Source organism: Lissotriton helveticus, chromosome 2_1, assembly GCF_964261635.1.
Source record: "Lissotriton helveticus chromosome 2_1, aLisHel1.1, whole genome shotgun sequence".
NCBI classification, from domain to species: Eukaryota; Metazoa; Chordata; class Amphibia; order Caudata; family Salamandridae; genus Lissotriton; species Lissotriton helveticus.
The window spans coordinates 66,135,651-66,163,476 of record NC_136059.1 but is presented as its reverse complement, the minus strand read 5'-3'; the positions used below and the strand labels follow the sequence as shown (position 1 = coordinate 66,163,476).

At 47.3% G+C, this 27,826-nt stretch overlaps 1 protein-coding gene and 1 long non-coding RNA gene across 2 annotated transcripts in view; one reads left to right on the top strand and one right to left on the bottom strand.

Annotated features, from left to right (window-relative positions):
- Positions 1-20,655, bottom strand: part of LOC144819213 (uncharacterized) — a 299,059-nt gene extending 278,404 nt beyond the window's left edge. The window contains exon 1 of the long non-coding RNA XR_013607237.1: positions 20,030-20,655. This is a non-coding gene — a long non-coding RNA (uncharacterized LOC144819213). The remainder of the gene's footprint in view (positions 1-20,029) is intronic.
- Positions 20,656-20,959: 304 nt separating this feature from the next.
- LOC144817710 (uncharacterized) overlaps positions 20,960-27,826 on the top strand; it is a 49,601-nt gene continuing 42,734 nt past the window's right edge. The window contains exon 1 of the mRNA XM_078674472.1: positions 20,960-21,073. The gene's annotated coding sequence lies outside the window, so the exon portion shown is untranslated. The remainder of the gene's footprint in view (positions 21,074-27,826) is intronic.

Genomic DNA, 27,826 nt, shown 5'->3' with positions numbered 1-27,826 from the left:
ATATGCCTGGCATCAGTCACAGGGTAGATCCACTCAGGAGTTGCATGCCTTCGACAAGGCTCTCTCTTTCGCCTTGATCTTCTCAATTCTTCACGAGCTGGCCCTTCCCCGTTTCCGTCTGTTTCGGACTCCTCAGACACCGGAGCAAGATCTCTTTCGGAAACCAACCTCAGGTTCAGTCGCCTTTGTCTTCCCGGCCACTGCTCCTGTGCTCTGCTGGTCGTCCTGCTCTCGACCTGCTCACTTTGTCCACTGTTCTCTTCAGCTGAATTCGGCTTTGGGTCACTTTCACAGTCACTTCCCCTTTCAGAGACTGTTTCAAATTCACTTTCGCTATGACTCTCCTCAGCTTGATCCGGTGAGTCACCAACTTCTTCAGGCACCCTCACAGCTTGGCTTGTCCCCTCCTGTGGCCCTGCCACTGCGACTGGATTTTCATCAGGGAGAGGAGTTGTTTCTTCCAAGGGTGCTGGAATTCGACAAGTGTGTGAAGCATGCACCAAGTTCGGTAGCCCCCCACACTTCACAGTAGTATTCGTAACAAGGATGACTTGGTAGGGCCCCTTCCAATGAGCATCCAAGCAGCTTTTTCTCACGTGCTTCCAAACCACGTCGTGGTAGAGATCACTGGAAGCCGGAACCACAGCAGCCTGCACCTGATGGGACTTAGAACGGATGACATCAGCGACTACCTTGCAATAATCAAGGATCAGTTCATCTGTGATACTCAGCAAGGCTGTCGATGGTATCGCTGGTAACCTCATTGCCCTCCCCATCAGCACTTCATAAGGCGAGAGACCTGTTCTCCTGTCTGGGGTACTGAGCATACTCATTAGCACCAAAGGCAAGGTATCTGGCCACTTAAGAGACGTGGATGAACACACTTTCGCCATCCGAGCTTTCAAAGTTCCGTTGTTCTGCTCCACTATCCCAGAAGCCTCTGGTCGGTAACTACAATGTAGTCTCTGATCAATGTTCAGTGCTGTACAAATCATCTTCATGATCTCCCTATGGAAGTGAGTTCCTCTGTCCGATTCCAAAGAGGTCGGGACCCCGAATCTACGCACTAGTTCCAGGGGTGTGGGAATCATATCGCCCGACGCCCGAACCGTGTTGTTTTTTGTGGTAGGCAGACAAAATATCGAAATTAAAATATCGATATACAATAATATCGATGTTTTAATATCGATGGTATAGTATATCGATGTGCCATAATATCGACAGACAGAATATCGAGATTAAGGTATGTATGTTAGTAATATCGAAATTTTGTTGTTTAGTGTTATGTATTTTATTATGTTGTTTATATGTTTGCTAAATATGTTTAGAAATGTATGTTTGAAAATGAGTAATTATGTTAACATTTTGCGTTTTAGTATTAGAGCGGGTTGTGGGTTTATAGGGGAATAGGGTGGGAAGTAATTTAATAATAATTAAATAATTAATATATAGTTTTAAATATTTGTTAATTAATAATTAATTTGTAATTAATTGAAACTAATTAGTTAATTACATTAATTAGATTTAATGTGGTAATATATTTAATTTAGTGTTATTGTTAATTAATAATTAATTGGTAATTAATTAATGTTAATTAGTTAATTAAATTAATTAGATTTAATGTGCTAAGATATATAATTTATTGTTATTGTTAATTATTAATTAATTGGTAATTAATTAATGTTAATTAGTTAATTACATTAATTAGATTTATTGTGCTAATATATTTAATTTAGTGTTATTGTTAATTAATAATTAATTTGTAATGAAATAATATTAAGTAGTAAATTAAATTAATTAGAGTTAATATGTTAATATTTTTAATTTATTAATTTTTTATATTGTTAATTAATAATTAATTGGTAATTAATAATTATTAAGTGATTAAATGATTTCATTTATTTATGTGTAGTGGGTTGTGTGTTTATAGGGAAACAACCATTACAACGCAACTTTTACAACGCACTACCATTACAACGAACCTTTTACAACGCAAAAACTATTACAACGCATGCATTTACAACACATGTTTTTACTACGCAGATACCTTTACAACGCATACCATTACAACGTAAGTATTGGTAAGTATATAATTATATTTAAAATGTTATAGTTTTGGGTTTTTGGGTCAAGGGGTATTTTTAGGGTTCAGGGTCAGTTTTTAGTTTTTGGGTAAAGGGGTATTTTTAGGGTTCAGGGTCAGTTTTTAGTTTTTGGGTAAAGGGGTATTTTTAGGGTTCAGGGTCAGTTTTAGTTTTTGGGTAAAGGGGTATTTTTAGGGTTCAGGGTCAGTTTTTAGTTTTTGGGTAAAGGGGTATTTTTAGGGCACAGGGTCAGTTTTTAGTTTTTGGGTAAAGGGGTATTTTTAGGGTTCAGGGTCAGTTTTTGGTTTTTGGGTAAAGGGGTATTTTTAGGGTTCAGGGTCAGTTTTTAGTTTTTGGGTAAAGGGGTATTTTTAGGGTTCGTGGTCAGTTTTTAGTTTTTGGGTAAAGGGGTATTTTTAGGGTTCAGGGTCAGTTTTTAGTTTTTTGGTAAAGGGGTATTTTTAGGGTTCAGGGTCAGTTTTGGGTTTTTGGGGTACAGGGGTACAGTGTAAAAATTAAATTTAAATTAAATTTAAATTAAATTAATTAAATTAAATTAAATTAAATTATATTATAGTAATCTTAATTAATTGACATAAAAAAATTATTATATACTTACCAATACTTACGTTGTAATGGTATGCGTTGTAAAAGTATCTGCGTTGTAAAAACATGCGTTAATATTTGTAAAATTATATGTATTTTTAAATTAATTTTAAATTATTATTAATACATTTAAAAAAACGATATTTTTAATTTCGATATTTTTGTACAACGATATTATTTTTTCGATATTTTTGTACTTACCATTATGTAGATATAATTTCGATATTTTTGATTTCGATATTTTTGTGTCGATATTTTTGTATGTAGATATTCTGTCTGTCGATATTATGTCATACATTCGTTTTTTGTGACGGGCAAGAAGATTTAATGTCAATTTTGCCCGACGGACAAGTAGACATTAAATCACGTAAGTAATACAGGCCCAGAGTACCCACAGCCAATCAAAATGGCTGGAAGAGAGCCAGAGACCCGTTAGAGGCCTCTGATTGGCTAGCAGCCCATGACTGGGCTCGGGCCTAGCCAGTGATTGGCTGGGGGAGTGAAACGTCAGTCTCACTCAGCTAGTGGTAGTTTATTGCGGGCCGCTGCGATGCTTACATTTCTGTTAAAAATAAGCACTGACATAATGACTGCTAAGAAGGAGTATCTTCTTGCAACCAACTCACTCTAAATAATAATAGAAACTCACTGCCTGCTGTCACGGAAAGCGTCTAGTGAGGCGTCCTTGTGGCTGCAGGAAGGGCGGGCTCATATTGACCTAATCGCTGCTATTGGAGCAGTACAGTAGCCGTGCTGACTGCACCTTTTAATTGGTTGGCAGATTGGAGAGCAGATTCAAACACCCCTTTCGCGCCAGGCGTGCTTCAACAATCCTAATGGAACGAAGGCTGAGAGGCTGCCTTTGAGCAGGACAGTGTGCAGTACTTCTCCCGGTATCATGGCGAGTGATGTCAGCAAATAGGAGCAGTAGCGGAGACCGGCAGAGTGTGTGTGCTGCATCACTGCCTGTGAGTGCTGGTGTGCAGACTACGAGCATCGCCAGCCCATGTCCAGCAGTGAGCACCTTAGTGCGGCATCTCCTCAGCCCCGGGATGGCCTGTCTGTGCCTCATGTCATTAGTGCTTTGCAGAGCCGAACTTGAACTTAATGTATACGATTACAAGACTTTTATGTGAATATATTTCGGGGCGGGGGTAACTCCCTCAAAGCATCTGCACTTGCCGCTCCCCTGCCCCCACCCTTTACTAAGATGGCTCCTGCCTCGCCACCCCCTTTCTCCACCCCTCTCCTCTGTAATGGAAGATACGAGAAGCTGTCAGTAGGGACCTGTCACCCCGTGACCTGAAAAGCAGTTAAATTGACATCACGCACAGCAGTGATGATTAGCAACACAGCAGCATCCCCAGGGGCTAATTACTGCATAGCCCCCAAAGCCAGCGGTGGCAAAATGCAAAGCCCCCAAATGGACACCAAAGCCTTGCCGATCGACCGCTGTGCACACTTAAGTGGTTAAAACCAGCAAAGGATTGAGTGGGGCAGTAAGCTGATACTGGAATGTAGACGTTATATACAAATCATAAAAATATAAACACAATGCCATACTCTATTGCTGTTTTGCAGCTGAAGCGTTGTATGCCTTAAAGCGCTACACCAAAAACAAAGATTTCTGAAATACTAAAATTATATTGTTCTCAAGGGGTGAAAATTACCCAGTGAGTCTGACTCCACCACTGTGTTAGCTCTACTATTTCCCACCAGAGGCCAAGGCTGTGCTGCCTCGAGGGCGCATGAAGGCCTCAGTCACTGCTCTCTGGGTGACTGTGTTGATATGAGTGATTCATTTGGGTGTGTGTCTTGTGCAGATAAGGTTATGGTTTCACGGGAGCATCAACTTGCCATTGTGAGCATTCGCATTGCTCCTCCCTTGCTTACCTTGTATAGTTTTAAGGGAGTTTAATGTACTGCCAGAAATATCATAGTGCTCCCTGGAGTGCTAAACTCCAATGCAGAAATATGTATGTGGCCCGAAAGTCATTAGAATCTATGTAGATGTTCCTTCTTATCTATTCATGCTTCCTCTCACAAAAAGGACAGACTACAGCAGCCAGTTTGTTAAAAGGGACACCCACTTCAAGTATGAAAATATGGGGACTTGTGGCAATATCATTACTTTTCTTTCTGGTGCCCTTTTAGGGATTCCCCTTCCCCAGTCGTCGAGGCCCTCAAGTAAACAGGTCAGTTTGGTGTGCGTGGCCTGTTGCTCAGGTACGAGCGCTGAAGGCTCAATAAATGGAAATGTTGTGCTGCTGTGGAGGTGCAGGGGTGTTGTTATTCTTGTTCTGAGCCACATCCTCTGACTTTTTCTATGACGAAATTCCTAGTAAGTAAGAGGGTTTCCAGCCTGAAGCACTCCCATACCCAAAAAAACCAGAGCCTTCAGATAATAGAGCTTCCAGGCAGCCTTGTTTTAAATGATATGCAGAATCCAGGGAGGGGCAGGCCTAGATGGGTTATGGTAGCGTGGGGATCAATAACTAAAGTTCCGAAAAATGCGATCTTGCGTCAGGATCATGGATACTAAGACTAACATTTGCATAAACTGTGTTCACTTCTTGCCTGTCAAGATGCTTAGAATTATGTACCAGCATTCCTGCATCTCCCACCTCGATTCAGAGTCACTCAGAAGGCTGGCCACAGACTTCAGTGCAGTGTGCCCTGCACAACCAACATCATTGGAAGTGACACCTTTCACACTTCAGCTCTGTTAGCAGCAACACGTGCTACCATGCCACGGGAATATGATAAAACTGGAGGATAAGTGCAGAAATGGGCAGATGCTTTTATAACCTGCATTTAATTTTCATTAAAGCTGTCCATTATAGTACTACCTGAAGGTGAGAGACCAAAAAAAGTTAAACAGTATTTTGTTGTTTTTTTGCTACTGCTTTGACCGAACCTCCAGACTCATTCACCCGGCATCCTGTTTGTGCAGCATAATTAACAGTTCCCTTTCTTTTATAATGCACTTCTCCGACAACTGAGCCTACAGCACCTTCTCCAGCCTCACAAACTGCGCCCGCTACCACTACAGCGCTCACACGGCCCCTGCTACCACCGCTGCGCTCACACTGCCCCCAACATACAGTATTCAGAACAGGGCATGAGAAGGAGTAGGGCCAGGGCCTTCTGTCACAAACTCAAGACTGGCAAAGGGAGCAAATAGTCACCTACTGCGAAGAGAGAGTGAGGCTGCTTCATCACTATATTACCAACCACCACCCCTATGCCAATCACACACACACACACGCATACCAACCCTGCTCCCTTCCCCCTCCCCCTTCCCCCCCAGTTACAGCCAGAGCTGCCAATCTCAAACCTTGCGAGCCACGTTTGAGTCTCAGCGTTGCTAAACATCCAGTGATTCTGGGCAGTTCCCTTAATCTACCCATGTCTAAATAACATGAAGATGACCATGTGTAAATGTAACTGGTGTTCATTAGAAGCGCTCGCCTTTGGGTTATGTTTGCGCTATATCAAAAACCTGCAAAAAATAAACGCCCACACCAGGGTCATATTACAAGCTTGGTACTTTCCTTTCAAGCAGACTCCCGGTTTAAAGGTGAAAGGCAAGAATTGATGTAGGGATGGGAGTAGGTGGGACAAGTAGATTTTACAGGACATGTAGATCTCAGTGGCATTTTGTCCCTTGGCCAAGTAGATTATTTTGAAAATTCCACACCCTTGTAGTTCCCTCAACAGTAACTTAGCTACTGTAAGTGTGTTACACCTGCGTGTCGGATACGCCTCTACCCACTGTGGGAACGCACACACACCACTACCAAAATGTACCTCAAGTGATTGCATCTAGGCATCTCGATAAAATCCAATTGCATTCTGTTGAACGGTCCCCCTGACCTCTGAATGTGACTCATGGTGACTGCAGTCCTCTTTCCAACATTAATTTGTAGACACGTAACACATCTTTGACATACAGCTTCTGCAACTGCACGAAACCTTGGATTGTACCATGTCTGTCTGAACACTCGGATCATCGCATCTCTTTCCAAGTGAACTGCACCATGAATTTGTCTCGCCATTGGACTCAACAGCTCATCTAGCAATACCGCTCTTCCATCAGACGAGACCCAAATATCCACATCTCCTTTTACACAGCCTGAAATGATCCACACATTTTTCTCATGTTCGGACACTTGTTCCTGCATACATCTGAGCTCATCCCAAGTATCGGCTATGGCAAGCATTATGTCTAACTCAGCTCTTTCCTCGCATCCTTCTATCTCTTGTTCAGTAAATGAATAACCTTGCTCAGTGCAGAATCGTGCAACTTTGTCCGCATAGCGGTTTCCAAGTGACACAAAGTCTGCTCCTTTACCATGAGCCGTGCACTTCACAACACCAATTTCCAAGGGTTCCTGCAAAGCTTCTTGAAGCAGCCTAACAAGTTCTCCATTCCGGAATGGTGTTCCTGATGAAGTCATGTACCCTCTCTGAGCCCATAGCTGTCCATAGTCAAAAACTACACCAAACCCATATTGGCTGTCAGTGTAAATGGTAATCCGAATTCCCTTTGCAGCCAAGCAGGCACACGTCGAAGCTATAAGTTCAGCCACCTGAACGGAGTATACTCCTTCCAGGCATGCAGCTTCAACAACTCCTGAAATGGTGCATACAGCAAATGCTGCTCTCAATGGACCAACACTGTCCCTTATACATGAACCATCGACAAAGAAAATGTCATCAGGGTCAAGCAATGGTTCATCGAGAATGTCAGGTCTCGGTTTGACCCATTACAATGCTTTCACACCTTTCAATGCTGACACCTGTTACAGCAACGGATTTGAGACATCCGGGCTACGCTGAAGCTACTGTATCTAAAGTAGCTGAGAAATAGGCAACTGGTCTACGCGGACACCTCCATGCTCCTGAACTAAGACTGCTAATGCACAACCCTCTCCTTCGCAACAGAACAATGAAAAAGACTTATTGTAGTCAGGCATTCCCAGGGCCGGAGCACGACAAAGGTCCTCTCGCAACTCAAGGAACGCCTTCATACAATCATTGTCCCATGGTACAGGATTACTCACATCGTTGTGCGTAAGTTTCTGCAAAGGCTTCGCCTACAGTGAGAAGTTGGCAATCCACTGGCGACAGTAGCCAACCATCCCTAAGAACATCCTGAACTCTCTCTGAGTGGAAGGCACCGTCATTTTCAATATTGTCTCAATCCTATCTGATGACACTTTCCTTTTGCCTTTCTCTATCCTGTGCCCCAAATACTGCACCTCATTCAGGCAGTACTGTAACTTATTTGGCGACACCTTGTGTCCATTCTCTGCCAAATGATTCAGTAAGGCAATGGTTTCAATCCTGCATGCATCTTCAGTCTCTAACGCAACAAGGAGGTCGTCTATGTACTGGACGAGAACGGAGTTCTGCGGCAGTACTAGACTCTCAAGATTCTTTTTCAAGATCGATGGACTCTCTGTGTACCCTTGAGGGATAGGACACCACGTTAAGACACGATTTTACAGCCGGAGAGCGAATAAAAATTGTCTCTCTTAATGCAAGTGTATTGAAAAGAAAGCCTGTAAGAGATCTATCACAGTGAACCACTCAGCTTGGCACGGGACCTGAAGTAAGATCTCAGATAGATTCGGTACCACTGGACAACATGGAACAACTATGTTGTTCACTCGGCAAAGGTCCTGTACAATTCTGAACTTCCCACTCAGTTTCTGCAATCCCATTATTGGCGAATTAAATAGACTCCCCAATATCTCCTTCAGTATTCCCTGCTTGATCAAAGACTCAATCACAGGCTTTATCCCTGCAATCGTTTCTGGGGTCAAATTATACTGAGGTGTTCGGGGAAAATCAACATTCTCCTTGACCTGAATCTTGACTGGCTCAACACCCTTAATCAAACCTATGTCTTCTCCAGTAAAATCCCACACCACCTGGGAAACCGAGTCTCTCAAATCAAAAGGAATTTCTTCCACTGTCAAGGCAGGGTACATTTCTATGCACAAATGCTGATTTGCGACCTTAAAGGTAGCATCGTCATCATTAGTCTGTAATTCCACTCCTTTGGGAGTGCAATAGATAGTGCAATTGAGCTTGCACAGGAGATCCCTCCCTAGTAAACAAACAGGACTTGAATTGCACATCACAAATTGATGTCTGTCCCTGAACGTCCCTATTTTCATAGGAATCGGTTCTGTTAAAGGATTCATCATCTTCGTATTGGCAACACCTACAACTTGGATTGTCTGTCCCGAGAGGGGTAGGTTTGGGACTACTGCAGATCTCACAGTAGAACGGGTAGCACCAGTATCAACCAGAAAGGTGGTAGGGTGACCATCAACATCAGCTTCTACAAATGGTCCCCTCTGGTCTACCTCCAGGACCGCCCCAAGAGTGCAGTCCTCCTCCCCTCTCAGGCACCGTCAAGCTAACGGGTCCAAGTAACAGTCTTCGCTCTCTTCAAGGAAAGGCATCTGCCGAACAGTCCGAGTTCCTGTCGATTTCTTTAGTGGCTGGGGAACCTGTACTCCAGGAGCCGTGGTCCCCCCTTTGGTCGACTTGGTCTTAGCTACTGCTGTCGTCGTCACCTGAGGCACCTGTTCCTGAACCAGTTCCTCCTCCTGCTGCTCCTGATTTGCAGGGGTATAAGGACACTCGCGTCTCCAGTGTCCAATCTGATGACACTGATGGCACTCTGTAGTCTTTTTCACCGTCGCTATATCTACTCTTGGCTTAGAGTCGTCCCCATTTCCCCTTTTCTGTCCGTTCTGTTTCCTCCCTAAGGTACCTCCCTTGTCAGCAGATTGCATCTGGACCAACATCAGCTTGTCCTTGAGCTTTTTGTGATTCGAGTCGATTCTAGCATACCTAAAAATCTCATCCAGTGGTTTGTTCTGCCAACAAATCAAATGTTGCTGGATCATAAGACAAATATCAGGCCTCAATCCTAAAACGAACTTGGACACAAACTGTCCCATGTCCCTAGGATTCATCACATCTAACCCACTGTACTGCTTAAAGACCTGTAACAATCATTCATAGTACTCATGCACTGTCTCCTTAGGCTCCTGAGTCGTCCGATCTATTTTCACCCATTCAATATCCTGTGGAGGTACCTTCTATTTCAAGCACGTGATCATTTGCTCATATTTTTTCATTACAAGCGATGAAGGTCCATTTGTGGCAGCATCCCACTCTGGCTCCACAATGGGCCATTCAACAACGACCTAACATGCTATCCACAAATCTCCTGGAACAACAATGTCAAACAAGGTGTTCAAATCGATCCACAGCACCTTCAAGATCTTAACAAACCTCTCTACCTGCTTGTACCACTCAACTGGGTTCTCTCGCAGCTTTGGGAAATCATTCGTAAAGGCAGCCAAATATCCCCGACTCCAGGGCACATGCACATATCCCCCATTGGCCACCTCCTGCAAAGGGTATGCCTCAATTCCCGCCATTCCTCCTCCCGCAGGGGGTGTCTCAATAGTACTCCTTCTAACAATCTTTTTCTTTGACCACCTTTCTTTCTATTTGTCAAGTCTACTCCACGGTCGTATCCCTATAATCAGTTCCCGAATGTGAGTTTTTAATCCGATCACCCTTTTCTCTTCTAAATCCTGGTCAGTATATTGCAGTCTGTGATTACCCTGCAGCATTTTTGTCTTAGACAAGTCCACATTATATTTGTCTGCTAATTCAGTCAATTTCTCGTGGGACGATCTAGCTTTCCGAGTCACATCATTCACCACAAACAGCAGCTCATCTGGTTCATATAGCTCAATCCTTTCTAAGGGCAAGTTTCCTTCAACAATCTCATCCACCTCTGCTTTTAATCGCATCACATCAATTCTTTTTGCCTTTATTGCCGCACTCAAGGTGCCTCGACTAGATGCAACACTCTTTTCCCTGGAATCTTTGTCCTGTCCCCTGCTTCTGCAGACTTCAGGGGTGTTGGGAAAAACCATCCTATTTTCGGTATTCCCATGATCCCAATCTTCTCTTATCCTATCACCCTGAGCCCCTTCAACTGACTCCCATGTCCTCAAGTCCGGCCTCAACTCTCCTATAGATTTAGGTCTCGGGCCCCTCAAATCCATTGGGCCTCTTGACGAATCTGCTGTCGCTGGCAATGGGGTACTCCATTCTGTAGGCCTTGGCATCTGACTCACCCCGTGTACCACACTATGTCTTTCACTAATTATGCTCCCTTCCGTACCCATCCCTGATATATCTCTACTCTGTGTCTGCTCTGGATTATACACTGACACTATGGGGCCAATAGTGACTGGTACTGTAAGAGCATCCGGCAACCTCTGAGAACCGCCACTTCCTACAATCTATCCTTCTCCTGTAGAAATCCTTCCCACTACCTCAGATCTGGGAGGAACCTGCGGTACCCTCACTTCCTCTATCGGGGCTGACTTCTCCTCCCCTGCCTCTAAATTGTATGGGGGTGGTCTCTCTGATAACAGCCTTTCTATCAAGCTATCATCCGTTTCACTGTCATCGCCCTCTGTGCTCCTTCTCCGCGCATCCCCTGCTTTAACCAACAGCGGGTATAACCTGTCTCCTTCAATCGTCTGTATTCTCCATCTCTTTTCCAATGCATCCCACCTCGCATCTTGAGGACTGCCCTAACTGATCTCTTCACTCTTTCCTGTCGCCTGTCCCTGTTCCTTTCGTGCGCCGCCCTGATCCATGCATTCAATGCCTCAAACTGTGTCGGTCTAGGCAGAGGTCGCAAAGAAGCCATAATCGCTTTCAACTGATACAACACTTCAATCAATCAATCAATCACAAGAATTTGTAAAGCGCGCTACTCACCCGTGAGGGTCTCAAGGCGCTGGGGGGGGGGTGTAGCTATTGCTCGAACAACCAGGTCTTGAGTTGTTTCCTGAAGGAGAGGGGGTCCAGGGTCAGCCGTAGGTGAGTGGGGAGGGAGTTCCATGTCTTGACTGCCAGGTAGGAGAAGGATCTTCCTCCAACGGTGGATTTCCGAATTCGTGGGACAGAGGCGAGGGCGAGGCTGGCGGATCGGAGCTGGCGGTTGGGTGTGTAGAATGTGAGGCGTCTGTTGAGGTACTTCTGGCCTGTGTCGTGGAGAGCCTTGTGTGCGTGGGTGAGGAGTCTGAACGTGATCCTCTTGTTGACGGGGAGCAAGTGCAGGTCTTTCAGGTGGACCGAGATGTGGCTGCGGCGAAGGATGTCCAGGATGAGTCGTGCTGAGGCGTTCTGAATGTGCTGGAGTCTTTTCTGGAGTTTGGCTGTGGTTCCAGCGTAGAGGGTGACGAGGGCCTGGCTGACCGTTTCCTGGTTTCTGTGGGGATCCATCGGAAGATCTTTCGGAGAATGCGCAGGGTGTTGAAGCAGGATGATGAGACTGCGTTCACTTGTTTGGTCATCGTGAGGGAGGAGTCCAGGATGAAGCCCAGGTTGCGTGCGTGGTCCGTTGGCTTGGGTGCGCTGCCCAGGGCAGGGGGCCACCAGGAGTCGTCCCACGCGGAGGGAGATGGTCCGAGGATGAGGACTTCCGTCTTGTCTGAGTTCACTTTAAGGCGGCTGATCTTCATCCATTTTGCGACATCTCTCATTCCTTCCTGGAGGTTGGCTTTGGCGGTGTTGGGGTTGTTGGTGAGGGAGAGGATCAGCTGGGTGTCGTCGGCGTAAGAGATGATGTTGAGGTTGTGTCGGCAGGCGATGGCTGCGAGAGGGCGCATGTAGACGTTGAAGAGGGTTGGGCTGAGTGAGGATCCTTGTGGGACGCCGCAGATGACTTCGGTGGCCGCGGATCGGAACGGGGGGAGGCGGACTCTCTGGGTTCTTCCAGCGAGGAACAAGATGATCCACTCCAGGGCCGCTCCTTGGATTCCGGTGTTGCTTAGGCGCTGTATCAGGGTGCGGTGGCAGACAGTGTCGAAGGCTGCTGAGATGTCCAGGAGGACGAGGGCAGCCGTTTCCCCGTTGTCGAGCAGAGACCTGATGTCGTCCGTGGCTGCGATGAGGGCGGTCTCGGTGCTGTGGTTTGCTCGGAAGCCGGACTTTGAGGGGTCGAGGGATCCGTTGGTCTCGAGGAAGGCGGAGAGTTGTCTGTTGACGGTCTTCTCGATGACTTTGGCTGGAAAGGGGAGGAGCGAGATGGGGCGGAGGTTCTTCAGGTCCGTGGGGTCCGCGGTGGGTTTCTTGAGGAGGGCACTCAGCTTGGCGTGTTTCAAGCTCTCCAGGGAGGTTGCGGATGCGAAGGAGCTGTTGATGATGTTCCGGAGTTGGGGTTCGACAATGGAGTCGGCTTTGTTGAAGGTGTGGTGTGGGCATGGGTCGGTAGGGGAGCCGGAGTGGATGGTGTTCATCGTGCGGGTGGTGTCTTCGGTGCTGACCGGGGTCTAGTTGCAGAGGGTGGTGGTTGGGGACGCTGGTTCGGCGGTTGGGTGCGTGATTTGGGCGCCGAAGCTGTTGTGAATGTCGGCGATCTTGCGATGGAAGAACGAGGCGAGTGAGTCGCAGAGGTCTTGCGAGGGTGTGATGTCGTTGTTGCAGGCGCTGGGGTTGGAGAGCTCTTTGACGATGTTGAAGAGCTCCTTGCTGTTGTGGGTGTTGTTGTCCAGTCTTTCTTTGAATGCTGTATTCTTGGTGGTGCGGATCAGCTGGTGGTGTATGCGGGCGGCGTTCTTGAGGGTGGTCATGTGTTCTGTTGTCTGGTCGTGGCGCCAGGTTTTCTCGAGGGTGCGGCAGGTTTTCTTGGAGTTTTTGAGGTCGGTGGTAAACCACGAGGCTTTCCTGCTGCCGGGTCTGCTGGGAGGGTTCTTCTGTGGTGCTAGTTCGTCGGCGCAGTCGGTGAGTCACTGTGTGAGGTTGCGGGCTGCTTCGTTGGGGTCTGTTGTGTTGACAGGAGGGTTCTGGCAGAGGGAGGTGGTGAGCTGGTCAGTGGTGATCTTGCTCCAGCTTCTGCGGGGAACCTGTTGCGGGTGGTGGTGGGTCGTTGTTTTCCTGAAGTTGAAGTGGACGCAGCTGTGGTCTGTCCAGTGTAGTCCGGGGGAGTGGCTGAAGGAGATGTGCTTGCTGGAGGAGAAGACGGGATCAAGCGTTTGGCCGGGGTAGTGGGTGGGGGTGTTCACCAGTTGCTTGAGTCCGAGGTTGGCGAGGTTGTCCAGCACGGCGGTGGTGTTGCGGTCCTTCTTGTTCTCCAGGTGGAAGTTGAGGTCCCCTAGGAGGATGTAGTCTGAGGAGGTGAGGGCGTGCGGGCTGATGAAGTCTGCGATGGCTTCACTGAATTGAGTGCGTGGTCCCGGGGGTCTATAGATGAGAGTGCCTCTGAGGGTGGTCTTGGGGTCGGTGTGGATCTGGAAGTGAAGGTGTTCGGCGGCGTTGAGGGTGTTGTCGGAGTTGGTCGTGATGCGGCTGGTGTTTCTGTGGACGATGGCGCTGCCTCCTCCGGTTTGGATGACGCGGTCCCTCCGGGTGATCTTTTAGCCATCCGGGATGGCTATGGCGATGTCAGGGGCTGAGGAGGCGTTCATCCAGGTTTCCGTGAGGAAGGCGACGTCTGGTGATGTTGTGTCAGGAGGTCCCAGAGTTCCACGGCGTGCCTGTGGACTAAGCGGGTGTTGAGCAGGATGCACTTGAGGTGGTTGTTGCTTGTGCTTGGCTTGGCCGGTGCGGTGCAGGTTCGGAGGCAGGTGAATCAGCAGGCTTGGCAGGTAAAGGGTCCGTGTGTGCGCCTCGGGGTAGCTTGGTAGCAGGTGGCGTTTCGTCCGGCATTGAGTGCGTGGAGGGTGGCGGCGTTGTAGGTCCGTCAGGTGCGCTGGCATCGTCGAGAACCAGGGGACCTGGCGCTGGGAGCGGTCCAGGCGCGGAAGGGCATACGTGCGGACTCTGCCATAAATTGAGAGTGGGAGGGAGGGAGGAGCAGCTGGGAGGCGGGAGCGGGGTGGCGAATGGGAAGGGTCCAGAGGAGAGAGGGGGCGGGGCCACAGGGGAGCAGCGGCAGGGAGTGGGGTGTCACGGCGGGAAAGCAGGAAACGGCAGAAAAACAGAAATCACTCTATCAGGGTCACAACACGGGGGGAAGGAAACAGCAATCAGGGGTATCACACGAGCGGAGAACAACACTGCGGGCACAGAGAAGGAACAGGAAAAAACTGAGCCACAGGGGTTACGGCCTCAAGGTGGCGGCGAGCAGGAGGTGGGAGCAGGGAGACCGGGTGCAATCAGGAGGAGCCACGCGGCGGGTGGGGCGACCGTCTCTGACGAGGTCAGGTCAGGTCAGGTCACACTTCCAATCTGAAGGTTCCATATCTAGGAAAGGTCGACTCCTCATTTCCATTAGTCATCTTAGCCCAATTCTCGAGCCACAATATAGTGTGCAAAGAGCAGAAATTGGCAGGGAGGGATCAATTTTGGACTTTACTACACGTACAGGGACTATGAATTCCCCCTACAGTGAGAACACAATTCTCAGTCTTAATTTTTAACTTTTTACCACAATGATCACATGCCATGTAGTCATCACGATCACCAATTTTATTTATGGCAATCTGTACTTCAAAGTAGTATTCTCTTTTTTTATGTCTATACAATGTTATTAGTCATACAAAATACATGTATATATACACATCATTATTTCGCAATAAAATACAAATGAATACTAACAGCAAACAATATTCTAATATAAACTAATAAGATTTGTTTTCTTATTTTCACCCAAAAGGTCATACATAATCAAAGAAGTGTACCCCTATAAGATCAGGTGGTACACTTAAGAGGAAGTCGTGTATTTGCACAATCAGTTCTGAAGTTCTGAACCTAAGTTCAAAGATTGTGTACAGCCAAACAATTAATTCAGGTACAAAATATCACAAAGACTCCTCTTGTCATAATGGCATGTCGACGCGGACGCGTTTTGGCCTCCAGGAATCTTGACCTTCTCAGGACAAGGGTGAATAAAGAACTGCTCTCTCAACCTTAGTTGTGCGTAAAATAGCACCTCAGGGACTAGATTTTCTGAAACTGACAGACAGTCACAGTCACGGCCTGTCTGCTTATGGCCCTATCGCAGCGGAGCACCGGCTTCTCTTCTACTTCTATGGAGTCCGGCAACTCTTCCCCTTCCATGATTTAAACGCGGTATGCAGTCTTCAACTGGCACACTCGATCAGTGTGTGCAACCCAACATTTGTAGCCATGTAATGAGCCGGGGCATCTTCAGGGGGGGGGGGCTTCTTCCCCACCCCGGGGTTCTAATTTCTTTTTCTTTCTAAACACTTCTCGCAATGCTTTAAAACATTTCATGATGAAACCCAGCGTCTCTCCTCCCGCAGCACTCTTTTACTTCCTGATGACGCTCCACCAATCACAGTGCTGCTTCACACGTCCTATCCAAGCGCGGCACCTTCTGAGGTCATGCGCCTCCGCATCACAGCAGTTCCCCTCCTCTATGATTCGTTTCTCACTCACACACACGTCCCAAGCATACACTGAAATTATCACTTCCGACCAAGCAACCACTTCCCTGACTGTACGTCCACAGCCAGGTAATTGTGACTGAACTGCAACTGTCTGTCCACGACCTGACAATCACCGCAGCTGATAGGTTACAAACACACAGCAACTCAGGACCTGCGTCTGTTACTCACGCACTCACACACTGGTTCCCCCTACCTCGGTCCAGCGGGCGATCAATGGTACCTCGCGATCCCCTTAACAATGGTTGACAATTACTCTAGGCGTGCGGTACACCTAAACCACTTAATCTACTCCTCGAGCTTAAGAATTTCTCGGTCTGCGCGCGCTCACAGCCTGATCTCCTTTAATACAACAGGCATTCAAACTCCGCAAGACATTACAACACAACACAACATATAAACACCGCAATCTAACAACATATAACCCTATTCATACTCATTCTCCTACGAACTGCTGTTTTCAGCCACACCATCACTCTCCGTCAGTTTCCATGTTGGCGCTGTCTTCCACCGACAATCCACTGGGCAATCATCCTCTAATTTCTATGGGCCTTGGGAACCTCTTATCCTAATCTAGAGCAGATCTTTCCCTACTCTAGAAAGGGAACCATCCTCTGGCTACCAACTGAGGGAGCTGGTATTTTCTCTAGATTTTCTTACCCATCTCTAGAATCCCAAACCAGGTCGACTGAAACTTTTTCCCTGTGCTAGAGATATAAATAAAGATTTTGCATTGCTAACCTTAAACAATGTCCAAATACATCCAATTGAACTTAAAAGACAACCTAATACAGACTAAAATATTGAAGATTTATTGCAAAGCCAAAAATAGCTGAACAGACAAACATCTCAGCAAAAGGTTCAGAAAATAAACTGGCACTAATACAAACATAATCCTATGCAGGATTCTTAGGCGACTCAGAATAAAAAGCAAAGTCAATTCGAGTAGCATTAGGCAACCAAGAACAGTCCCAGCTGGAAGTTTGGACTGCATTTACAAAAAGGAAAGGAAATGGTTAGTCTGTCCCTACACTACGGTGACATCCCTACATAACATTCCCATCAAATCAGAGTAAAGGTGTCAGCAGTGAACACTTCCAAAGAAGTACATTTACTTTTCTCTAGGCAGACAGTCTGACTATCGAGCTCGTTCTAAGATGCTCCTTCTTACACCCCACTCTACCCTAAGTTCCCCAAGACTCACTCTCTCTCTACAACAGGGGTACTCATAGTACGGCCCGCGGGTCGCCCGCGGCCCGGTAAGCCTTCCCTGGCGGCCCGCGGACCTTGTAGACAATTTACCCGTGTTTTAAAAAAAATCGTAAATTAAGGAGTGTCAGCAAACACTGCGCACAGCGACTCTGAGAGACTCTGCTGCTTGCTGCTCTGTGTGGGCCGGGCATTCCAGTGATAGAGTGCAGCTGCAGGGGCACTAAGAGGTGAAATTCAAAAGCCTCATTAACATACAAATGGTCGTAGAAAGACCTGTGAAGTGCTCGGGTGTGGCTGTGTGTGTGTGTGCGCCAGGAAGCTGTCTCAGCCTGGGCACACACAAGCAGGCTGAGATGAAGAGGGTGACAGAGGGAGGTAGAGGGAGGGAGATTGAGGGAAAGCGAGGGAGTGAGTGAAAGGGAGGGAGAGGGAGGGAGAGCGAGGGAGTGAGTGAAATGGAGGGTGAGCGAGGGAGGGAGTGAAAGGGAGGAAGAGTGAGGGAGAGCGAGGGAGGGAGTGAAAGGGAGAGAGATGGAGGGAGAGGGAGGGAGAGCGAGGAAGGGAGTGAAAGGGAGGGAGAGGAAGGGAGAGGAAGGGAGAGGAAGGGAGAGGAAGGGAGTGAAAGGGAGGCAGCCAGAGGGAGGGAAAGGAGGGAGAGCGAGGAAGGGAAAGGAGGGAGAGCAAGGGAGGGAGGGAAAGGGAGGGGAGGGAGAGCAAGGGAGGGAAAGGAGGGAGAGCGAGGGAGGGAAAGGGAGGCAGACACAGACAGAGGGAGGGAAAGGAGAGAGAGCGAGGGAGGGTAAGGGAGACAGACAGAGGGAGGGAAAGAAGGGAGAGCGAGGGAGGGAAAGGGATGGGGAGGGAGAGCGAGGGAGAGAGAGCGAGGGAGGGAAAGAAAGAGAGGGAAAGGGACGGGGAGGGAGAGTGAGGGAGGGAAAGGAGGGAGAGCGAGGGAGGGAAAGGAGGGAGAGCGAGGGAGGGAAAGCGAGGGAGGGAAAGGGAGGGGGAGGGAGAGCGAGGGAGGGAAAGCGAGGGAGGGAAAGGGAGGGGGAGGGAGAGCGAGGGAGGAAAGGAAAGTAGGGAGGCAGAGAGAGGGAGACAGAGAAAGGGAGGCAGAGAGAGGGAGACAGAGAAAGGGAGGTAGAGAGAGGGAGGCAGAGAGAGGGAGGGAGGATGACAGACAGAGGGAGGGAGGAGGGAGGGTGACAGACAGAGGGAGGGAGGAGGGAGGGAGACAGACAGAGGGAGGGAGACAGACAGAGGGAGGGAGAAGGGAGGGCGACAGAGAGAGGGAGGGCGACAGACATAGGGAGGGCGACAGAGTGGGAGAGGGAAGGAGAGAGAGGTAGACAGAGTGGGAGAGGGAGACAGAGTTGGAGAGGGAAGGAGAGAAAGGGAGACAGAGAGAGAGGGAGACGGAGAGAGAGAGGAAGAGAGAGAGAAAGGGAGCGAGACAGTCAGAGTGAGTGAGACAGAGGGAGTCAGGGAGGGAGAGAGAGGGAGTGAGAGGGAGTGAGACAGTCTGAGTGAGACAGAGGGAGAAATAGGGAGAGATGGAGGGAGAGAGGGAGAGAGAGGTTGAGAGAGGTTGAGAGAGGTGGAGAGAGGTGGAGAGAGAAAGAGAGAGGGTCTGGTGGCTCAGTGGACGAAGGCGTCCACTGTAGGGACCTGTGTTCAACCTTATGGTCACAGTTTTTTTTGGTGGTCTAGCCCCGCCCCCTCCCCCACCGGTGCGGCCCTCGGACACAAACCACACTGTAAATTTGGCCCCCGAGAGAAAGTTAGTGAGTACCCATGCTCTACAACTTACTACATCCTGCTCTGTTAATCCCCTAACAAAATCTGCTCTCCACCCTCGGGTGCTGTCCCTAATACAAAATCCCAAAAATAGTCAACACGCCCTAAGATACGCCCCTCTGGCAGGTGAAGATCTTCTGAGTTTTCCAGCATGGCACCTTTCCATCGAGCGTCCGTTGGTGTGTCCTTGGGTCCCAGTCACCTTCTCGCTAAATATTGCACTCCCAAATTCTTTGGCAGCCATCCTCCATGCGCGCCTTTAATTATCCTAACTCCTAAACAATGGACTCTTCTACCTAACGAGCCTTGTGGCCTTGCACCTGCAAGCTGAAATACATGGGAACATCTCTGCAACCATTTGAAGTTACAATTTCATATTTTGCTGAGGACAGCTTTCCCCCAGGAGAAAATCATTCCTTCTCGACTAAGGCTAACAAAAGAAAATACAGTTAGGCCTCTACTGGCTTCAGCATGTCTCAGGCCTCTGCACATTTAAAAGACATTTCTAATACAACATGACATTACATTTTATTACTGCAACACGTTAATTCTACTTTCAATGTGAGTACTAGCTTTCATATTAGAAGCCTGCGTTAATTCACTCATTATTAAATACATATATTTCAAAAGCATTTCATTAGTAATGCGACATTACACAAGTGGTTACATTTCTGTATTAGGCAACACTGCATTTCGATTAAACTTTACATTAGTCTCCTATTAATAAACACCCCAATATGTATCATGCTGATTCTCAGCCTTGTCAAACTATATTAGTAAGCCCTCTAAATATGCGGGTGCTAACTACTCGGGATTATGGTGCACCCCTACAAATTTCAAAATAACATGGCGCTCTCTCACCTTATATAAATGTCTGTCATTTCCTCAAATTCACAGTCTTTTGCCAAAACTCACAAACTCGCAATATATTTCTCAATTGTCTCTCCTTCACCTTGTTTCCTTAATGCAAACTTGTGCCTCCCCACAATGACATTACTTTCCTCAGAAAACAGTTTTTCAAGTCTTTTAATCGTTTCCTGGTATTCGTTTAATGGTATGAAAACCCCTGGTGGGCTCTCATACTCAGGCAGGCTATTGAATATTTCCTGTCCTGCTTTCCCCAGGAGTCCAAAAAGCAGCGCTTTTTTGGGCTCAGCATCATATCCTTTGCCATCAATTGATATTATGTAATTTTCGAACACTCTAAGCCAACTTTTCCACTTCTTTCTTTGAAGTCGTCGATCTCATTATTTACCATACACGACTCCTTTTTTTCTTCTATATCCTTCTCCGACTTTGTGTTATATTTTCCTCTTACAAATTCCAAATTCCTTTCCCTCCGTGAGCCTTCCTTTGGAAACCCTTGTTGCCACGTTGTTGTGGAAGGAAGAATGACTCCGATCAAATGAGTAGTAGGAAAGTTTATTATAAGAACTGAATAAGTAAAGGCGCACAGGGATGGAAGGGGGGCGGACTGACCAGGTCAAAAGGGTAACGGCTTCTGAACTGACAGTTCGAGTGACGTCACATTTATAACCACCGAACATTCGGAGGTGACTCATAGTGAGGTACAGCATGGGACTACATTGGAAAACAGACCAATACAGTTAACTCAGAATAAAACAATACGGAGTATTACAGTATTAACATATGAGTACTCACACAACACTTAAATAAGTGTAGTATTTTAAAATAGAATTAAAGTGTATTGCAGCTCTCTCGTCGGTGTTGCAAGGCTGGGAATGGTCACCAGGTTAAGATGGCCGCCGCCTCGCAGCATCCAGCGGTGGCCACGCGAGTCCTATTTCTATTTCTCTGCTTCCCATGCCCGGTCTACCTGAGGGCTGCTACGGCCGGGCGGCTTGAGCCGTAGTCGGGGGCGGAGAGGGAAGAGCTCCCGGGCAGGTACGGTCCGCTGAGGGAAGGAGGGTGGGCGCGACTACGGGAGAGCCAGCCGAGGCTGCACCGGGGAATATACGGGGGGGGGTCCGGGGAGGGAGCCGGCCTCTGATCCCCCGTGGGCCCTGGGTGTGGGTCTGAGAGGGCCCCCGTGGGCCCTGGGTGTGGGTCTGCGAGGACTGAAACCCCGTGGGCCCAGGGTGTGGGTCTGAGAGGACTGAACCCCCGTGTGGGTCTGTGGGGTCTGAACCCCCGTGGGCCCTGGGCGTGGGTCTGAGAGGACTGATCTCCCGTGGGCCCAGGGTGTGGGTCTGTGGGCTCTGATCCCCCGTGGGCCCATGGTGTGGGTCTGAGAGGACTAATCCCACTTGGATCCAGGCTGTGGGTCTGCCTGGACTTGGTTTTCCTTGCTTAAGACCCTCTTCCAGCACCCCATTGGTTCTCGCGAGGGTTTGTACTGTCCCCCTTTCCAGTAACGTTTTCTTTTGTGGCCTGCACAGGTGATGATGAATAGATGAACATTTGTGTGTAGTGCCACGGGTACCATTGTAAGTTTCCTGGCGCTTTGGATGTTTGGTGACATTCAGCTGCTTTACAGCTCGAGGTGCTGCAGCTCAAAACCCCTTGGAGCCAGGCCTTTAACAGCTCTAAAATCCCGTTCCCAGCGACCTGTCATTCGGCCATCTGATTCCGCAAACAGCTTTGCACGTTTCTCATGAGTCACAGGCTGGGGAAACTTAAAGAAAGCAGGCTGGGGAAACTGAAAGCAAACATGCACAGGCTAGGGGAAACTGAAAACAGACATCTATGGCAGGCTGAGGAAGCAGAAAGCAAACAGGCTGGAGAAACTGAAAGCAAAAATGCATGGCAAGCTGGGGGGAACTGAAAGCAGACATGCATGGCAGGCTGGGGAAACTGAAAACAAACATGCATGGCAGGCCTGGGAAACTGAAAGCAAACATGAATGGCAGGCTGGGGAAGCAGTCAGCAAACAGGTTGGGGAAACTGAAAGCAAACGTGCATGGAAAGCTGGGGAAACTGAAAGCAAACATGCACAGGCAGGGGAAACTGAAAGCAAACGCATGGCAAGCTGGGGAAACTGAAAGCAGCTTTGAGGTTAGCATCCTAAAACAACCCGAGGAACCTCTGTGATTTCACTGACGTTACTTCGCTTAAAAGAGGTGCAGCTCTTCACCTACAACAATGAGCAAGGCTAGCAGTGCCACAGTAGTTCTGCCGACTTTCTTATGATTTCTGTATCATGCGCTAGAATTCCACCTGCGCCAATCTAGTCTTTCGTACTTACAGAGTAACGATGACTACGAGGAAAACAAATCAGAGAAGTTAAATACGAGAGGGAGCAATGGGTGGGTAAGAGGAACCTGGTGATAGGTAGATCAACTCCTGTAACACGTGTCTTTTTATGTGGCAGTCTCATTTTGTTTCAGTTAGTGATCTTAAATGGAATATCGGGTAGCTCTTTTGCGATGCCAGAAAATGCATTTGTATAGTTAGAAGGGCATTGAGTGAGCGGTGAGAACTCCATTGCGACGTCAGTAAGTCATTTTCTAATGGCAGGGAGGCACTGTAAGAAAGCATTATTGGCCAGTCAAGAGGTGCACTTGTGCTAGCAAATTCTGTTTTGTTGCTAGAAAGCCCTTCTGGGATGGAAGACCGTCCTCCTTCTGATGTTGCAATCCCTATTTGGATTGGGGTTCTAGAGTCCTTGTGGTAATGTCACGCCGCCCTAACGTGATTTCAAGAGAGGCTGTTATCGTATGCGGAAGGCACATTGTTATTAAAGGAAGCTCTATTGTGCAGACACAAATTCATAATATAATGTCACCAAGCCATGTAATGTTAGTCCTTTTTTAATGTAATGCAGCTTTTTGTGATGACATAAAGCCTTGTGAAATGTAAAAGCCTTTGCTTGATAAAATTAAGTTGTCTTGTGCTTTAAGAAGCCTTTTTATGATATTAGGAAAACCTATTGTGATGTCAGAGCGCTGGATTCAAGCTAGCCTGGCTGATGACAGCTGATTAGCCAGAAACCGGTCCCAGGATGCTTGTTACTGGTCCAGGAAGACATGGCTTGGCAGTTCGGGCTGGACTGTTCTCAAGTCAGACTGATTTGCATATGGCCATGTCTGAACTGGGGTGGTGGAATGAGCTAACGAATGATGACAAATTAAACCCAGATCTGTTGACTGGGGGGTGAGTGTTTGATTTGCTGAAACGGTCCGTCCATCATCCCCCTTTGGTATCGCTTGTTCACCATAAGTTGGCAGGGTATGCCCAGACGTGGGTCCCTTGCTCACTTTGCCTCTGGATTCAAGCTAGCCTGGCTGATGACAGCTGATTAGCCAGAAACTTGCCCCAGGATGCTTGTTTTCGGTCCAGGGAAGACATTGCTTGGCAGTTCGGGCTGGACTGTTCCCATGAGGCAGAGGGTCAGACTGATTTGCATATGGCCATTTCTGAACTGGGGTGGTGGAGTGAGCTAAAGAATGATGATGGATTAAACCCAGATCAGTTGACTGGGGGTGTTTGATTTGCTCAAACGCTCCATCCATCATTCCCTTCGGTATCGCATATTTCATAGAATGGCGTTTTATTGTGATGAAAGGAAACCGCTTTGGGTGCTGTCATGAAGCTATTTTTATTACAAAAAACCCTTTTATGATGCCAGAACTCTCTGTTTAGATTTCCAAAAATTCCCACTGTGACTTCTTGAATTTCTCTTATGATGCTAGTGGTGACAGGAACCATATTGTAAAGTCATGCAACCAGTTTAGGTGTTTAATATGATGTTCCACATATCATAGAAATTCAGTAAAATGTAATTGCTTTACTAAGCCTCCGATGTGTCTTTGGTTCTTTGTGCTATTTGTATAGCGTAAACTTGGCTCAAAAGGCAGCAGAGTGCTGTACACGGTCAAAGGCCAGCTAAAGTTAACAAGTGATAGGTTAGGTAACTGGTTAGTGGATTGTAACTGTATTGTGTGTTTCTATAAAAGCTTTGGGCTTATCATATTGATACAGGGATATTGTTCCAGATCCCTGGTGCATCAATGGAAAAGTCCTGCTGCCTCACTTTTGTCTTTTTAATGCATGTTGGTCTCCAATCTGGTGGTGTCCTGACTGTGTGTCAAGAGTGTGTGTCAAGAGCCATCGGGTATGCTGAACTTGTCTTAAAAATAAGTGGGTGTGCTGATTGTGGTGGCTTATATTGTTTTTGAATGTGAAAAAAATATTAAACAAGCCTGGGAGGCACATTACCTTTTCCTCGAGCATCTCCAAGGAAGACAATAAGGATGGGGCATTGTCGCCGTGGACATTAGAGGGCGTGAATATTATTTCACTGCAAAGCCGAGGGTCAAAAACCTATTCACTCTAGCAATCCTGTACTGAGGAGGAGCGCTGCTCCAGCTGCAGTTGGGAGTCCAGTTCCAAGCAGGGTAGAAAGATAACCTCTGCCTCCGACCTGCCCTCGGGCTCTGGTCTGCACTAAGAGAATACTTCAGTCAAGCAAGCTCCCAGCAAAAGGAGACAAGCCTCGACACTTTTCCACAGGGCACTGAACACCCCTTCAGGGCACTAAGTCAATACTTGGGGCCTCTTCGACACAGAACTCAGAGGTATCCACTGCTCACACCCTCAAGAAGACTGGTTGAAGCCAACAAAAAGCGGCTCCTCATGCATCTATAAACTGGCAATATTTCTGCTAAATTGCCTCCAGCAACACTGACCCTCATGCTGCTCCGAATTCTAGAGAAAAGGCTGATTTTTGTAATAGGAACTCGCCTTAGATGTGTACTCTGACTCCAGGTTCCCCCAATTACAGGACAAGGCAACAAGCCCTCGACTCCCCGCCTGAGGTACCACCTCCTCCAACTCCACCCTTGTTTACATCCCCACAACTATAATCTTCTCTTCCTCCATATCCAGCAGAATCTCGCCACTGGTTCGTGCATTTGTATTCTCACATTGATAGTCCTTATAAGGGAAAGATCCTTACAACCATTCTGCTGGAGGAGGGGACGAGCCCTGGTACGACTACTGCGTAGAGCTGTGGCTGATCCTACAGTTGGAGCCATACTGGCGAAACCATCTCCTCGGGATGTTACCACTACATATCATGGCATTATTCAGACATCGACCCACTACCATAGAATTGGCATGCATATCTTACAGAATAAGGAAGACTTTTTGGTGGAGACCCTCTAAAAGACAAAACGTGCTTCCCAATTTCTGCCTATGCTAAAGGGTTTGCTCAAGTCAGCCCCAGATAATTCTGACCCTCTCTGGGCAAAGGTTGTCACGCTACTTGTTGAGGAGAAATTTGGGGCTTCTCCCAAAGACCTTTCCTGCATCTATGGCCATATCCGCATAACGGAGGACGCTTCCGTGCCATGTAAGGAAAGCAAGAACTGTGGCACCTCCAACAAACACATGGCAATTTGTGAAGCCACCTAATACTGTGTGCAAACTTGGTTGGCTTACGTCAAGATATGATAGATTTAACTGGAAGGAGATTGAGTCATTGGTGCAGTGCCTCCCTGAGACCTATAAAAGGAAGGGGTAATAACTGGTCTGTGAGGGAAAGAGTATTTTCACTGTGAAAGTCGGCTGTACTCTCAACGCTGCCAATGTCAATTATTCCTGTGTAAAAGCCTGTATCCTATTCTGCTGTTAAGTATCTTTGCATCTTTGGGTTCAATCTGGAGGTCTAACAGCACCTCAATATTCCAGATTACAGGGAACTAATTAGCTGTCATGATGGAAAAGATGAAAAAGGACCCCAAGATTGCAAAGTCTGTGTGCCCCCTGCCAACCCCTCCCGTCCGCACTTTTTGGTGCGCAGCAATCCAGGTGCAGCACCAACAAGAAAACATCCTCTGCCCTGGCGCAAACGTACAAGCGCCAACCACAGGCCATTCAAACAGCACCTATTGGGGAGAGACTAGATGCCCACCCTTTCTGGGAGGAAATTACTGCAGTTCTCTGGGTGTTATCAGTAGTTCAGCAGGGCTGCCTCTTAGAATTCATCATCTCTGTCCCCTACCATTTTATTACACACTCATCCTCCACCAAAACCGGATCTCAATACTAGAAGAAGAGATCGAAGTGCTCCTCTAAAAGGAAATAGTTGTTGTGCCCTACACAGACTGGGTAAAGTTTTCTGATTTCTCTACTTCTTCATTCCAACGAAGAGGACTATCCTAGATAACTGTTAGAAGTGTCCTCGGTTAGAAAGCAGCATCTGTAATTGAGATGGAGATGTTATAAAAAAGACATTCAAAAAGAAGGAATAGACAAAGAAGTAAGATGCAAAAGTAAGACAATATAAACAGGAAGGACAGACCACATTTGGTTGTTGACAGGTGGAGGGAAGTAGAGGCGCTGCAGTCACCGAGCAAGGGAAATGGGAAGCCTGTGGAGGATGGAGTCTGCAAGAAAGGAACCTTTTGGATGAGCAATACAAACAGGGGACTTCTCCACTGATTACCTGCATTCTAGTTGGATTAGAAGACGTAGGACAATGGCCATAGTACCATGGGGAGAGAGACGACAACAAAGCAGACATCAATATGGCTGTCAACTCCCACTAAAGTTTTGGAGAGTCATGGCCATACCAAGTACTTTTTTAAGAGCCACAGGGAAGGGGAATGGCAGGATTGCAAGGTTGGCGGACATCCTTTTCCCTAGACTGGGGAGTGCATGAAACAGTTGACCGGAACCAAGCCGCCCAAACACGCTTACACGCACCACAGTTACCAGAGGAAGGGCAACAAGTACACAAACGTCTCTGACAGGGGAGGGAAGGAGAAAGAAACTAACAACTTTGTTCCTCATAGGTGTTGTACAGGGGTACATGGATTCCATGTGTTCCTTTCCTTAATGGTGGAGTTATTTTTGTTCTGGTGGAGAGAGAAGATGACATTGGAGATCCCAAGGCAAGCAATGACAGGTATAAAACTTGGGGTGAAACAAACTTTTCGAATTGAACAGAGACATTAAGATTTGTGACTGGAAAGAAAAAGATGGAAAAAGAGTCAACAAGGAAAGACTTTGGGGTCAACTAGAAAATTAAGAGGAAAATTAAAGGGGGTTTAAGTCCACCCCTGACTGGGCCCCAGATACCCTTCCATTGTATTAAAAAAAAACTTTATGGTGGAGAAGACCCTGATTTCTTTTTTTTTTCTTTATTCATTTTGAGCGTACTACTCAAGCTGCTAACTAGGCACGTAATCATTAAGGGACATGCTAACTGGCCATGTAATAATTAAGGGTCACTCTCTTGGTTGGGCAATAACCTGGGATGTCCAAACAGCCTATCAAGTGGTGGGCCCTGTGAGGACTACACCCTATGCTGAAATTAAGCTTGCAATTCTAGAGCGTACGGGGTAAAAGCTGAGAGGTAGAGAATTAGCTTTAGAAAAGAAAGAGGAGGCACAGTGAGTACTCCTCTTGCACTATTCTTTAAAATTAAGGATGTAGCTGACAAATGGCTGGGATCACTAGTAGCCACTGTAGAAGAAATAATGGACACAAAAGTATCTCAAACAGTTTATGAAGTCTTTGCCTGCCCACATTCAGCGATGGGTGAAACAGTATAACGATCCAATACTGGCCAATGCTATGGAATGGCTATCGTCTGCTCCATGGCTCAAGCGAGGAAGCGGAAATCCAAATACCTATATACTGCTACAGGAAGTGTTCTCTTGTTTAAACTTCCAAAGAAAACCCTTAGTCCAA